We start from the raw sequence: 12588 nt of genomic DNA on the forward strand, positions 1-12588 counted from the left end.
TTACAATGATCTTGTGAAGTTTATTTTATGCCTATTTTATAGATGAGATTCAATTTAAATTGGTGGTTGTGTTGCTTTCTTATAAAACTATACCTTCAAGGAAGTTGATATTAAGAGAAAAAAAGTAGAATAAAATGATAAATTTTGAGCCTTTGTGGGAAAAAGAATTATTTTCAATTGGATTTTTATAAAGAAAGAAAAGTTTTGAATGAGCCAGTCTGAAAATAAGATGGGTTGTCTCTGGATATTGGGTCTGAAAGTAACTGGAGTTTTTATGTTTTTAAAGATTTATTTATTTTATTCATACAAGAACTGGGGTACAGGCCAGAGGTGTGGAAGGTGAGAGGATTCACCAGGACAGGCCAGGAAGCAGAAAAGGCAGATTGACTGAAATACACTGCTTGACGGGAGCAGCAGGCGAGCCAGGATAGGTCTGCTGCGCCCTGGTTGGGGATTGAACTTGTGCTACAGTGGCTGTGGATAGCTTCATGGGTTGCGTCCCAACCCCCTGCACTACCAGGGAGGCCCAAAAGTATTATGGATATTATAAAGAAAGGTTTAAGCATACATGGTTAGTTAAAAAAATTTAAATGAATGTTTCTGTGTGTCACCCTAAAGTTCGCATTATTGAACCAGACATTTTGGGAAAATACAGAAGACAATATTATAGTCCATGTCTTTTTAAGGGTTTACTCTCAACAAAACATAGATGTGTGAAATAGGAAAACAGTATTCTTTAATCATTATTAGATAATTTCAGATAATCTAACAGTTACAGGAAAGGACATGGTAAACCCTGTAAGGACATGGACTCTATCTGTCCTGTTTACTGTTGTACTCCCCAAATTATATCAAATACATATAAAAAATATATATTTATTGAATGACCAAGAGTCACCCCAATGCCAGCAATGGGAGAATGGTCTGACTGACATATAAGAGGCTTAAGTGGTGAGACTGAGGGAGAGAAAATGGGTAGCATCTTTTGAGATGAGAAAGACCATAAATTCTAGGATAAGGAGCTTTTATGTTTGGTTGTCAGAAAAGTCATGGCGCATTTTTGCTTGAAAATCATAGAAAAATACATCATGACTTTTTTTGACAACACAATATAAATAAATTTCCAAGATGGGGAATGATGTAATACAGTTTTTCTTAGAAAATAATTCTAGTATGGATGGAATTCAAATAAGAGGGGAGGAGGTCATTGTGAAGTTTCTTAGGTTTTAGGTCCCATGCTAAGCACACAGAAGACATTTTACTGCTTCTGTGGAGTGAGTTTAAAATCTAGCAAGAAAAGATGCTTAGCAAGAATCTGTAATTAAGGAGGCGCTTTGTAAACATTTTGAAGTTATATTGCATATTCTTTAGTGACTGTATTAATGGAGAGTAGCTGTGAATTTCAGACTCTGAAATGGTTTTACCCAAAAAAGTCTCAATTAAAAAAAAAACTTGGGAGATGTAAGAGCAATTTTTTTAAGATATTTAATTTTTGTTTATTTTATTTATTTATTTTTTTAAATAAATTTTATTTTTCTATTCCCCATACAATTGCAACCCCCCCTTATTTTGACCCCAATCCCTCCCCTCCCCGCCCCCCACCCCCCATAGAGTGTCTCTGGTTCATAGTTTTTTGTTGATTGTGATTTTCACTTTCTTATAGTTATTCGTTTTCCTGGTCCCTTATTTAAGTTTTCTAGATTCCTGCTATGAGTGAGACCATCCGGTGTTTTTCTTTTTCTTTCTGGCTTATTTCGCTGAGCATGATCCCTTTCAGCGCCATCCATGTTGCTGCAAATTGCATGTGTTTATCTTTTTTGAATGCTGAGTAATATTCCATGGTGTATATGTACCACATCTTCTTGATCCAGTCATCTATTTTTGGGCATTTGGGTTGTTTCCAAAGCTTAGCTATTGTAAACAGTGCTGCTATAAACATAGGGGTGCAGATGGTCTTTGGAATTGATGTTTCTGTGTCCTTTGGGTAAATACCTAGGAGTGGAATTGCTGGATCATATGGAAGCTCTATGTTTAGTAGGTCCAGAAATCTCCACACAGCTTTCCATAGTGGTTGGACCAGTTTGTATTCCCACCAAGAGTGCAGGAGAGTTCCTTTTTCTCCACATCCTCGCCAACATTTGTTGTTGCTAGTTTTTTTAATATGTGCCATTCTCACTGGTGTAAGATGGTATCTCATGGTAGTTTTGATTTGCATTTCCCTGATTACAAGTGATGTTGAACATTTTTTCATATGCCCGTTGGCCATTTGCATTGCCTCTTCAGAGAAGTTTCTTTTTAGCTCTTCTGCCCATTTTTTGACAGGATTATTTTCTTTGTTGTTGTTGAGTCTCATCAGCTTGTAAGAGCAATTTTTGATGTGGAACTATTTTCAGAAATCTGAAACTTGTGTTTTTTGGACATAGACTTTTTTTTCTTTGCATTTTTCTTTTTATAGCTAAAGCTGTTTAATATTTGTGCAGTTAGTATTTCTGCAGTTCCACATTCTGTAGACCTGTGCAATTTTTTTTTCCTTCAAGGTTCATCAGTGGGGTTTGCCTCTTCCTTCTGTTATAACATTGATGTGGACATATTTGAAAATAAAATCAAATATACAGATTCTTTGTGTAGGGTTGGAGTTTTTTGAGTACCGACTTTTTCTTGTTCCTTTCAAATAGCTATGTGAATGCAGTGAATTTGCTCTGGTCCCTTATTACCATATTTCACCTTATCCGTCTCAGCATGCTTTTCAGGGAAACAGCTTGTAACTCAAAATTGTTCTGACCCAAAGAGCTACCAACAATGAATGTTACTACCCTAAACCAGTTTAGAGTGTGTTTTCTTATAAATACCCTCTGATACACAGTTATCCTGAATTCTTGTGCACAGGTTCATGTTGGAGAATGACAGAATAGAAAAAAAGTAAGGTAGCAGATCTTCTGAACTAAAATAAGACCCAAACAATTCAGCCCTGGTGTGCAGTCACGGAAGGTGTAATTTTGTTTATAACTGAAGCATGTTATAACTTCATACTATTGTTGGGTTAGGGTAACAATGGTGTGCTATGTGGATTAGAAAAAACTTAATGCTTCCATTGGTATTGTTCTCTCTTAGGGTAATGATTTCAACTACCAGCAACTGCATGAAGAGCTTGGATATAGTTTAAAGATGATTTTCAGGATCACAGGCCTATATTTTAGAAACAGTAATTATTGTAAACTATTCTCATTTTGTATGCTTTATTCCAAATCTCTTATATTTTGTGTATCATTGTTAAAACTATACCCACTTATTTAAGCAGTTAAAAGTCTGTTCTCTCTTCATTTAAGCTTGAAGCATTTTTTTAAAAAGGCAGTTAAACTGAAGTAAGACTTTTTTGGAATTAAACAGTGAGGTACTTAGCAGACCTGTGTTGTATTGCAAAGATCAGCTGCTTGTCTTTTGATGGACAGGAAAAGGGGGTGCAAAAATACCAGAAACTTATTTTACTTTGAAATATTTAAGATAATCTAATAGTTACAGAAAAATTTAATAAGTACCTGGTAGTTATCACCAGCTTATGAATTAAACATTACAAATTTAATTGAAGCCTGCTATATATCTTTCCTTAATTCATTTCCTCTCTCCCCCAGGGCAAATCCTATTTCAATCTGTTTCCACAAACATTACCCATCAGTAACAGTTCCCCATTCTCTAGACCTGTGTAACTTTTTTTTCCTTCAAGGTTCATCTAGCTAGCTTTTTCCACTTTAACTCTAGTGCTTACTGTGTATATATAACAGGTGTGATCTGATATGGGTAGTTAAAAAAAGATTTATACACGTGAGATAAAACTCTGCCTTTAAATGAAGAAAGTTAGACTTCAACACTGTACTATATATAGAACAGAGTTGTTGATAGGATAAAGTAGATGTGAAAGTAACAAGTAATGAGAAATAATCATTTTTGAAAGGTTAGTCTAGTAGCCATGATGTGGAGCAGTGGGTCTGAAAGGAAGTGGTGAATTGCTAATTCATTCTGACTGATTTTTGGCCTACAAAAACTTTACCATTTTGCAAGAAGAGAAAGTTGTTGGTAGCAGAATTCTCAATTATGTGTAGTTTGCAGGATTTAAGAGAGTACTCCTGACCCATTTTGGAATCTGTTGAAGTAGAAGTGAACTTGTAGTGACTATTAGATTTCTACTTTCAGCATTGGTAATTTTTTCAGTTCCCAGTGCCAGAATTGCAAGTAAAGCTGCCTAACCATTTTCTCTGAGCTGTTGCAGCCCTCTACTGGTCTCTAGAAGCTGCACAGTTTAGAAAGTCAGTAAACTAACTCATTTTAATAATCTTAGAACCTTGGAAGTTACTTGTGCCAACTCTCTGAATTGTTTGTTTTTTTTTTTTAATAAACTTTATTTATTCATTCATTCATTCATTCATTCATTCAAGCACTGGGTACAGTCAGAAGTGCGGGAGGGTGAGAGAATTCACCAGAGCCAGAACAGGGAACAGAACAGACTGACTGACGAAATACACTGCTGAGGGGAGAATAGAAATAGCGGGCGTGGCAGGAGAGGTCTGCGCGCCATGTGGGACCCTCACTGGTGGCCGGGGATTGAACCGGTGCTGCGGAGGCTGTGGGCAGCTTCGCAACCCAGCACTCAACTGCTGCGCCACCAGGGGAGGCCTGACTCTCTGAATTGATGATGACTGTTTTACATATTTATCAGAATAATTTTGGAAAATACATAATATAATCCCAGTGCAAATAGAGCATTGTAAACACAACTAGTGCTTTGTTTAAAAACTCTAGAGACATTGTTAGATGTTTGGCAGTGTCAATCATTTTACCACTAATCTCTTTTGTAAGTAATATCTAATGAAGTAATGAGAATTTTTGTTTGATTTGTGGTATTTATTACTATTAGAAGAGAAATACAACAAATAAATGCTAATTATGTTACAGGGCAGGAAGAGGGGCACCCCAGAGCCCCCAAACCTATCTGCTCTAAATAGGTTCTGCCATCTGCCACATCAAGATAAAACACATAAGACCTTTAATGGAAAAGAACTTTAATACAATTAGTGTGCAACACAGAAAATATAGAAAATACAGTTTTTAAATCAAGCACCCAGAGTTACCCATCCTTACCAAACAGGTTTGGCCTAAATCAAGATCCGAAAGCCTTCCACAAGTCTAAAGCGCCTTCTACCAGAAACCCGTAGAAAAGGGTCAGAAGCAGTTAGACAAGTAAGTCTGGGAGGAAAAGAGCAAAATCAAAACCAAGATAAAAACTGCCATTAACCTCCCCATAGGTCTCTCACCCACATCTGTTTGAACCAGTCCAGGACCAAGAAGCAAGCACAGTTTCTTTACATGTCTCTGCTCTTTGCACCTTCTACAGGTCACCTTTGGCTCCATCCTCCTCCAGTCTTCTCTCCAGCTTCTCCTCCCTGCTCAGCTCCACCCTCCCCTGGGGTGTGCAGATAACTTGGAACCTCCCCTTTTCCTGGGGACCATCCTATTACAATTACTTTTTAAAAGTCATTTTCAAAGCATTTGCCTGCTTTTTGCCTGAGCCAGAAACTTCTATAACTTTGTAGCCTCCTTGTCCTTGTTTGCAACTCCTCTCTACCTCACAGTGTGGTCATTATATTATAAATATAAGTGGTCTCCTGGTTTCTCATCTGATTCTTCTTTAGTCTGTCAAGTTTCACCAAGGATACCTTTCAAATCATATCATTACCTTTTTTAAAACTTGAGCTTCCTTTTTGTCACTGTAAAGTTCAAACAAAAGTACTTCATGATGTGACCTGTTAACTAACTTTCTTCAACTTCATTTTCTGCAGTACTGTGCTGCTTTAATTTTGCCTCCACACCCATGCACTGATCTTTTTTCCTCTGCAGTCCTCTCTGGATCTACCTGCCTTGAGGTGATATTTTAGTATTACCTCTTCTTGAAATTTACCTCTGTACACATATAGAGTTGGGTGATCTCCTTGTGTTAGTACCATCGTCCTTTTGTAGCATTTCAACTCCATATGCAGTCAACTTAACTTTTATCATTCCATATGCCTTAACTTACGTTTTGCCTCTTAAAAACTGCAAATCTGTAGGCTAAGGTTGTGTCTTCTTCATTTTTATTCCAATCCTCAGCATACGTGTACTTAGTAAATGTTATATGATTGAATAATTGATTAAATGGGGGTCTGATGTTTGCTTTCTTTTCTCAGGTGTAGTCCCATAGAATTTCCACCACCACTTCACCCGTGCACCACCATCACCATAGTCCCTTGTGCTCTTCCCTCCCTTGATTTGATCATTTTCCCTCTCCATCCCCTGCAGAATGTCTCTGATTTGTAGTTGTCTGTTTATTTTTGTTTTGTTGTGTTTTTTGTTATTATTTGAAATCTTTTCATTATATATATTCTTTTCATTATATATCTATGTTGAGGAAAAAGAAGAGGATGAATACTGGTAGAATTTTAAAATGGAATAGACCTTAGTTAAGACAAGGAAACTGAAACCCAGAGTTTACTAGAAAGAGTTAAAATAGAACCAAAGTCTTCTAGTATGTTTTTTTAGTTTGCTAAAGACATGTTTTGCCTTTTACTTTGCTAGGATTAGTAAATATGGGTTGTTTATATTTCAAGCAATTGGATTATGTAAATATTACTCTATACTGTAGGTTTGCCTTTGTGGAATTTTGAGAGTTAAACACTCACATACAGCTAGACCAAATTCACCACTTATAATGTATTTACTCTGTATATACTTTTGAAACTATTGGCCATACTCAGACTCGTGAAGGACAATATGTAGCAGCAGTGGGTCTATGTACAACCTTTATACACTAGATTAAGCTTCTGTCTTCATTCATTTTCTTTTCCTACTCTGGTTGCCTAGGTTAGAAAACATAAACATATAAAAGTACCTTTACTACTTTGTTCCCACATTTGTCTAAAGGAGTTTCTCACCTGCTATCTCTTTCTTCTTAGGTTCTAGTTCTAGAACAATAGTTCTCCAGAGCAAACCAAGTGGAAATTGACTTATTTTATTATTTTTAATACTATATATTTGCTAATTATACAAGTGATATATGTTCATTATAAAAGTTAAAACAATATAGAACTGCATAATAGACCATGAACATTCCTGAAGAATATTGTTTAAGGACATCGTTGAGGACAGTTTATTTTAAAGGACATAGATGTTTGTCTTTAGCATGCTATTGATTAAATTTGTGAGGTGATTAAACTGGTTTTTGCTTAAGTGGGAAGTGTTAGCATTTATGTCTAATGGTTTACCTTTTTTGCATGGAAAGAAAACAGTAAATATATCATAAAATTGTGTAATAATTTAGGCTATCATTTTTGTATTCATAGAAAAACAGAATTTACAATGGAATTCTTTTAAACCACTTATTCTGAAATTTTGGAAGGATTGGAAATCTTACGTGTCATCTAATCTAACTTACTTTCAAGAAGAAGCAAAACTATTGAGAAGCAATGAAGGTCAACCAAAATGGTAGGAGACCTTAGGTTAGAATCTTGGACTGCACATTCCCAGGACAAATCAGAGAAAGAAATGGACATTTTCCTAACTGAATGACCCTGATGGATCATTGAGTTCTGTTGCTGTGATTTAGTTCTTTACTAGTTGTCTTTTTTCTCAGCAATTTTCTCAGGGAAGCATTTTTACCCCCAAAGCAGCTATAGCCCAGTAAAAGTTGGGACAGAAAAAAAGTTAGGAATTGCCATTCTGTTTATGGTTATATCTTCGCTTTTTTTAGGTAGTACATAAAATTGGTGGTACATTTAAAGGCTAATATTTGACTATCTTGGGCCTCCCTGGTGGCACAGCAGGTTGAGCACAGCCTCTGCAGTGTGGGTTCGATTCCCAGCCAGCCAGGGAGATTCCCACATGGCAAGGCAGGCCTCTCCTATTGTGCCCGCTGCTCCCCTCAGCAGTGCTTTCGATCTGTCTGCCAGTTGTGCTTCCCTCTCTGTCTCTGGTGAATCTTCTCACCCTCCCATTCCTCTGGGCTGTACCCCAGGTATTGTATAAATTGAAAAAAAAAATCTTAAAAAAAATATATTTGAGTATCTTACATATTTGAATATCTTACATGCACCAAGGATGGTACTAAGTATTATTTGGATTACTTCTCATCGTCTTTTGAGTTGAGCTTTATCATTTCATAACATAGATGAAGAAATTGAACAACTTGAACTTTGCTTTCAACTGCATCAAATCTAAAGTGCATTTTCTATGGACTTCCGAACAGAATGGCAGACTAAGGAAGCTCCCTTCTTTTTCAAATGTATAGAAATGCTAGAAAAAAAATATTTTCAATTTTTTTAATAAAATGTTTTTAAAAGTACACAGCTAAACTTGAAAGAAAGAGGAATTCTGCATGTACCTGAAATGGTGTGAGTGTGTGGGGGGATCAAAGTTATAATAGAAAACAGAAGTTGCAGACCTGTCCTATAAGGAAAATACCGATACTCCCTAGTGTGAGGTTTAGTACAGTGGCATAATCTACAGGTTCTAGAAAGACAGGGAGCTCCTGAAATAAAAGCCTAGACCAGGAAGGGTCTGAATTATTCATGAATGGTACCTAAAAACAAATCCATCTACCACCCTGAGTGTATTTCCTGGTATATCTTCTTCCTGTCCTTTACTTTCAACCTATTTGATATCCTTTTATATTTTTTTTTACAAAGTATATTGCTAAATCTTGTTTTTATCCTACTTCAAATACTCTCATTTTTTGATAACTTTTAATTAATTTTTATTTTAATAACATTAGTCGTTTGCATTCTATTTATTATCTGTTCATTTCCCACGATCTCTTTTTTTTTTTTTTTTAAGATTTATGTATTCTTATACAAGAGCTGGGGTACAGGCCAGGGCATGGGAGGGTGAGAGGATTCACCAGAAACAGAGCAGGGAGCAGAACAGGCAGACCACTGAAATACACTGCTGAAGGGAGCAGCGGGCGTGACTAGAGAGGTCTGCCACTCCATATGGGAATCTCCCTGGCCAGATGGGAATCAAGCCCGTGCTACAGAGGCTGTGGACAACTTCAACAGCGCTGTGCTTAACCCACTGCACCACTGGGGAAGCCTCCCGCAATTTTTTAATCTTACAACACACACACACACACAGAACCTTCTCACCAAATAAAAGCACTTTAACCATTTTTTCTCTCTCTTCTACATCTCCTCCCCCACTTTCCCAGCAGCCATGTTGATGTCCTATAGAATTTTAACTCTGAGTTTTTAGAGATATTCGTCAAGATCCATCCATTTACCCTTTTTCCTTTCTATATGAAATATACTTTATTTGATTACTTTCACTTCCATATATCACATAAAAGCTATAGATTTATTTCAATTTTTATTTGAGTACCTACTTAAAAGTGATTTTCAAGCTGGCCGTTTTATGTATTTTTATGCCTGAAAATATCTTTAACATTTTTAAAGTGTTACTACATTGTTTTCTTGCCCCTGGTGTTAACTTTTCGGAAATGCTGATGTCACTTTGATTTCCTGTGTGTGTGACCTGCAGTTCCGCTCTAGAAGATTTGGAAATTTTTTGTTTGTCTTTCTCAGTTTATAACGTGACTAGGTGTAGTTCCTTTTCTGTCTTGTTTGGTGTTTGGACTCATGTTTATTTGTTCAATCTTTTACTCGGCATATAACTTATTTATTGGGAGCCTACTGTGTGCTTTCTTTTTTTTTTTTTTTTTTCAAATACACTGTGAAGTACAGTGTATTTCAGACACTTTAATGTGAAATTTTTCATCTTCCTCAATCCTGGAAAATTACTGGTCATTTTTTTTTTTCAAATATTTTGTTTCCTCTTTTTTTTCTGTATGAGAAAAACTGTTGTACAGATTGTCACTTCAAACTTTTCCATTTCTTCAAACTTCTCCAGCTTTAATATTTTCCATTTTTAAATCATTTCCTAATGCTTTCTGCAACTATTCTCTACCGGATGGTGCCAGGGTTTATTTCCTTTTTGAGTAGCCTTTTAAAGTATCTGCTTAACAAAGTTTGGCCTCTTCGTGTGAGTAATTTTGTACCTTCTGCTATGAAGATAAAATTTTCTCCAAACTGTTAGTCTTAGGATGAAGAGTAATTCATAAATTTAAAAGAGCAAATGTTTCCTGATAAAATAATATAGTTATTATTCTAAAAAGTCTGATTCTCAAGCAAGATGTAATGTCATTGCACTTCCCTCAGCTTTCAAGAAAGAATGCTTTGTCTTTGAGTTGTCTTGTTTGATTCTGCTGTTCTTGTTAGTAAATTTAAACTTATCACTAGTTTACTCACTTTGCTACTTACTAAACGTGGTCTGTTTGTTTTGTTAAACTTCACATTGCTGGTAGTGATGTGCATTATCAGCAGTAGCTTTTAGTAAATTTTCTAATAGCTAGACTTTTTTAGGTGTAACCATGCATTGTGTTCCAAAAAATAGTTGTGTTTTGTGTTCCCAGAATGAGTTGGTCAGACTCCTTTTGCTAAAACAAACGTATACATAATCCAGGAGATTTTGCTTTTAGAGTGATTTTTTTTTTTTTTAAACTGGAAAAAAGTAAGGTAGATGGATGGTTGGATTTTTTTCATCTTTTTAGGATAGGTCAAGAGATTTGAAGTTTAGTAGTATTCTCCCAACCCCATCTCCATCCTTAGCATCAGAAGCAGCTTCTAGACATCCTAATGAAGAAAGGAATTTGTATTTTTCTGTTTATACACTGTTTATAGTTTTATTTTTGGTATAGTCACAGTAGAAAACAATATGGAGCTTCCTCCAAAATTTTTGTTTTAATTTTATATATATTTTACAACAGTCTTCCTTTTTGTATAACGTAAGCTTTGTCCTCTCAGGTGTAGTCCCCATATATGTAAGCTTTGTCCTCTCAGGTGTAGTCCCCATATATTTCCCACCACCAGTTCATCCGTGCACCATCACCATAGTTTCTTGTGCTCTTCCCTCCTCTGTTTTGGTACCTCTCCTTCTTGACCTCCCCTGTAAAGTGTGTCTGGTTTATAGTTGCCTGTTAATTTTGTTTTTAAATTTATCATAATTATTTTTCTTCCTGATTCCTTATATGGTTCCCCTACATTCCTCCTATAAGTAAAACCATCTGTTATTTTCCTTTTTCTTTCTGCCTTATTTTACTGAGCATAATCCCTTCCAACTCCATCCTTGTTGCTGTGAATGGTGAGTTTACCTTTTTGATTGCTGAGTAATATTCCATTGTGTATATATACCATATCTTCTTGATTCAGTCATCTATTTTTTAGGCATTTGGGTTGTTTCCAGGTTTTACCTATTGTAAGTAGTGCTGCAGTAAACTGGGGTGCAGGTAGCCTTTTGATTTAATGTTTTTGTGTCCATTGGGTAGATTACTAGGAGTGGAATTGCTGGGTCATATGGAAGCTCCACTTTTAGTAGTATGAGGAAACTCCACACAGCTTTCCATAGTGGTTAGACTAGTTTGCACTCCTACTAGTGATGTAGGAGAGTTCCTTTTTCTCCACATCCTCCCCTACATTTGTTTCCTGTTTTGTTTTGTTTTGTTTTGTTTTGTTTTTTAATATGAGCCATTCTCACTGATGTAAGGTGGTATCTCATTGTGGTTTTAATTTGCATATCCCTGATAACAAGAGATGTGTAATTTTTTCATATACCTGTTGACCATTTGCATTTCTTCTTCGGACAAGTGTCTTTATAGCTCTTCTGCCCATTTTTTACTGGGTTGTTTACTTTTTTTTTATTGAGTTATGTGAGCTCTTTGTAGATCTTTGTGATCAGTCCCTTATCAGTTGTATTGTGTGCAAAAATTTTCTTCCAGTCAGTAGGGCGTCTCTGTGTTTTGGTTAACATCTCTTTTGCTGTGCAAAGCTTTTTAGTTTGATGTAATCCCAGCTGTTCATCTTTTCCTTCACTTTTGGGATGTGTCTTTAAAGATGTTACTGAGATGTATGTCATGTAGTTTTGCTTATGTTTTCTTCTATTTTATGGTTTTAGGTCTTATGTCCAATTCTTTTATCCATTTTTCCTCAAAAAATTTTAAATAGTACTACCATGAGACCCAGTGTTCTTCCACTATTTGTTTTCTGGGTACTTAATGAAGAAAATGAAAACACTAACTCAAAATTATATATATACCCAGCATAATGCTGCAGTAAATGGAAACATGTCCGTCAAGAGGTGAATGGGTAAAGAAATTGGGGTGTGATACACACACATACACACACACAGAGGAATATTATTCACCCATAAAAAGAAGGAAATCTTGCTATTTGAAACAAAATGGATGGATATAAGAGCATAATGCTAAGTGATATAAGTCAGATAGAGAAGGACAGCAAAGTCTTACACGTGGATTCTTCAAATAAAGAAAACCAAGCTAAATGCACAGATGCAGAAAAATTGGTGGTTGTTAGAGGTGGGGGGTAGAGAATGGGTAAAGTGGACAAAGGCATTCAAAAGGCACAAACTTCCAGCCAAGTTATAGAGATACAGTGTACAGCATTTTGACTGCAGTTAATTATACCATATTGCATATTTGAAAGTTGCTGAGAGTAGATC

General features: G+C 36.0%; 1 protein-coding gene across 7 annotated transcripts in view; it reads left to right on the forward strand.

The window, feature by feature from the left end:
* The window catches only part of ANKRD12 (ankyrin repeat domain 12), a 102160-nt gene that overhangs the window by 6405 nt on the left and 83167 nt on the right, over positions 1 to 12588 (forward strand). The window contains exon 1 of one of the 7 annotated variants that reach the window (XM_037508832.2): positions 7078 to 7509. The exons of the other annotated variants lie outside the window; for them this stretch is intronic. The gene's annotated coding sequence lies outside the window, so the exon portion shown is untranslated. Of the gene's footprint in view, positions 1 to 7077; positions 7510 to 12588 lie in introns of those variants that run through there. 7 annotated transcript variants of the gene reach the window in all.

The sequence above is a fragment of the Talpa occidentalis genome, unplaced genomic scaffold (genome assembly GCF_014898055.3).
Source record: "Talpa occidentalis isolate TD23 unplaced genomic scaffold, MPIMG_talOcc4v2.1 talOcc4.13, whole genome shotgun sequence".
NCBI lineage: Eukaryota > Metazoa > Chordata > Mammalia > Eulipotyphla > Talpidae > Talpa > Talpa occidentalis.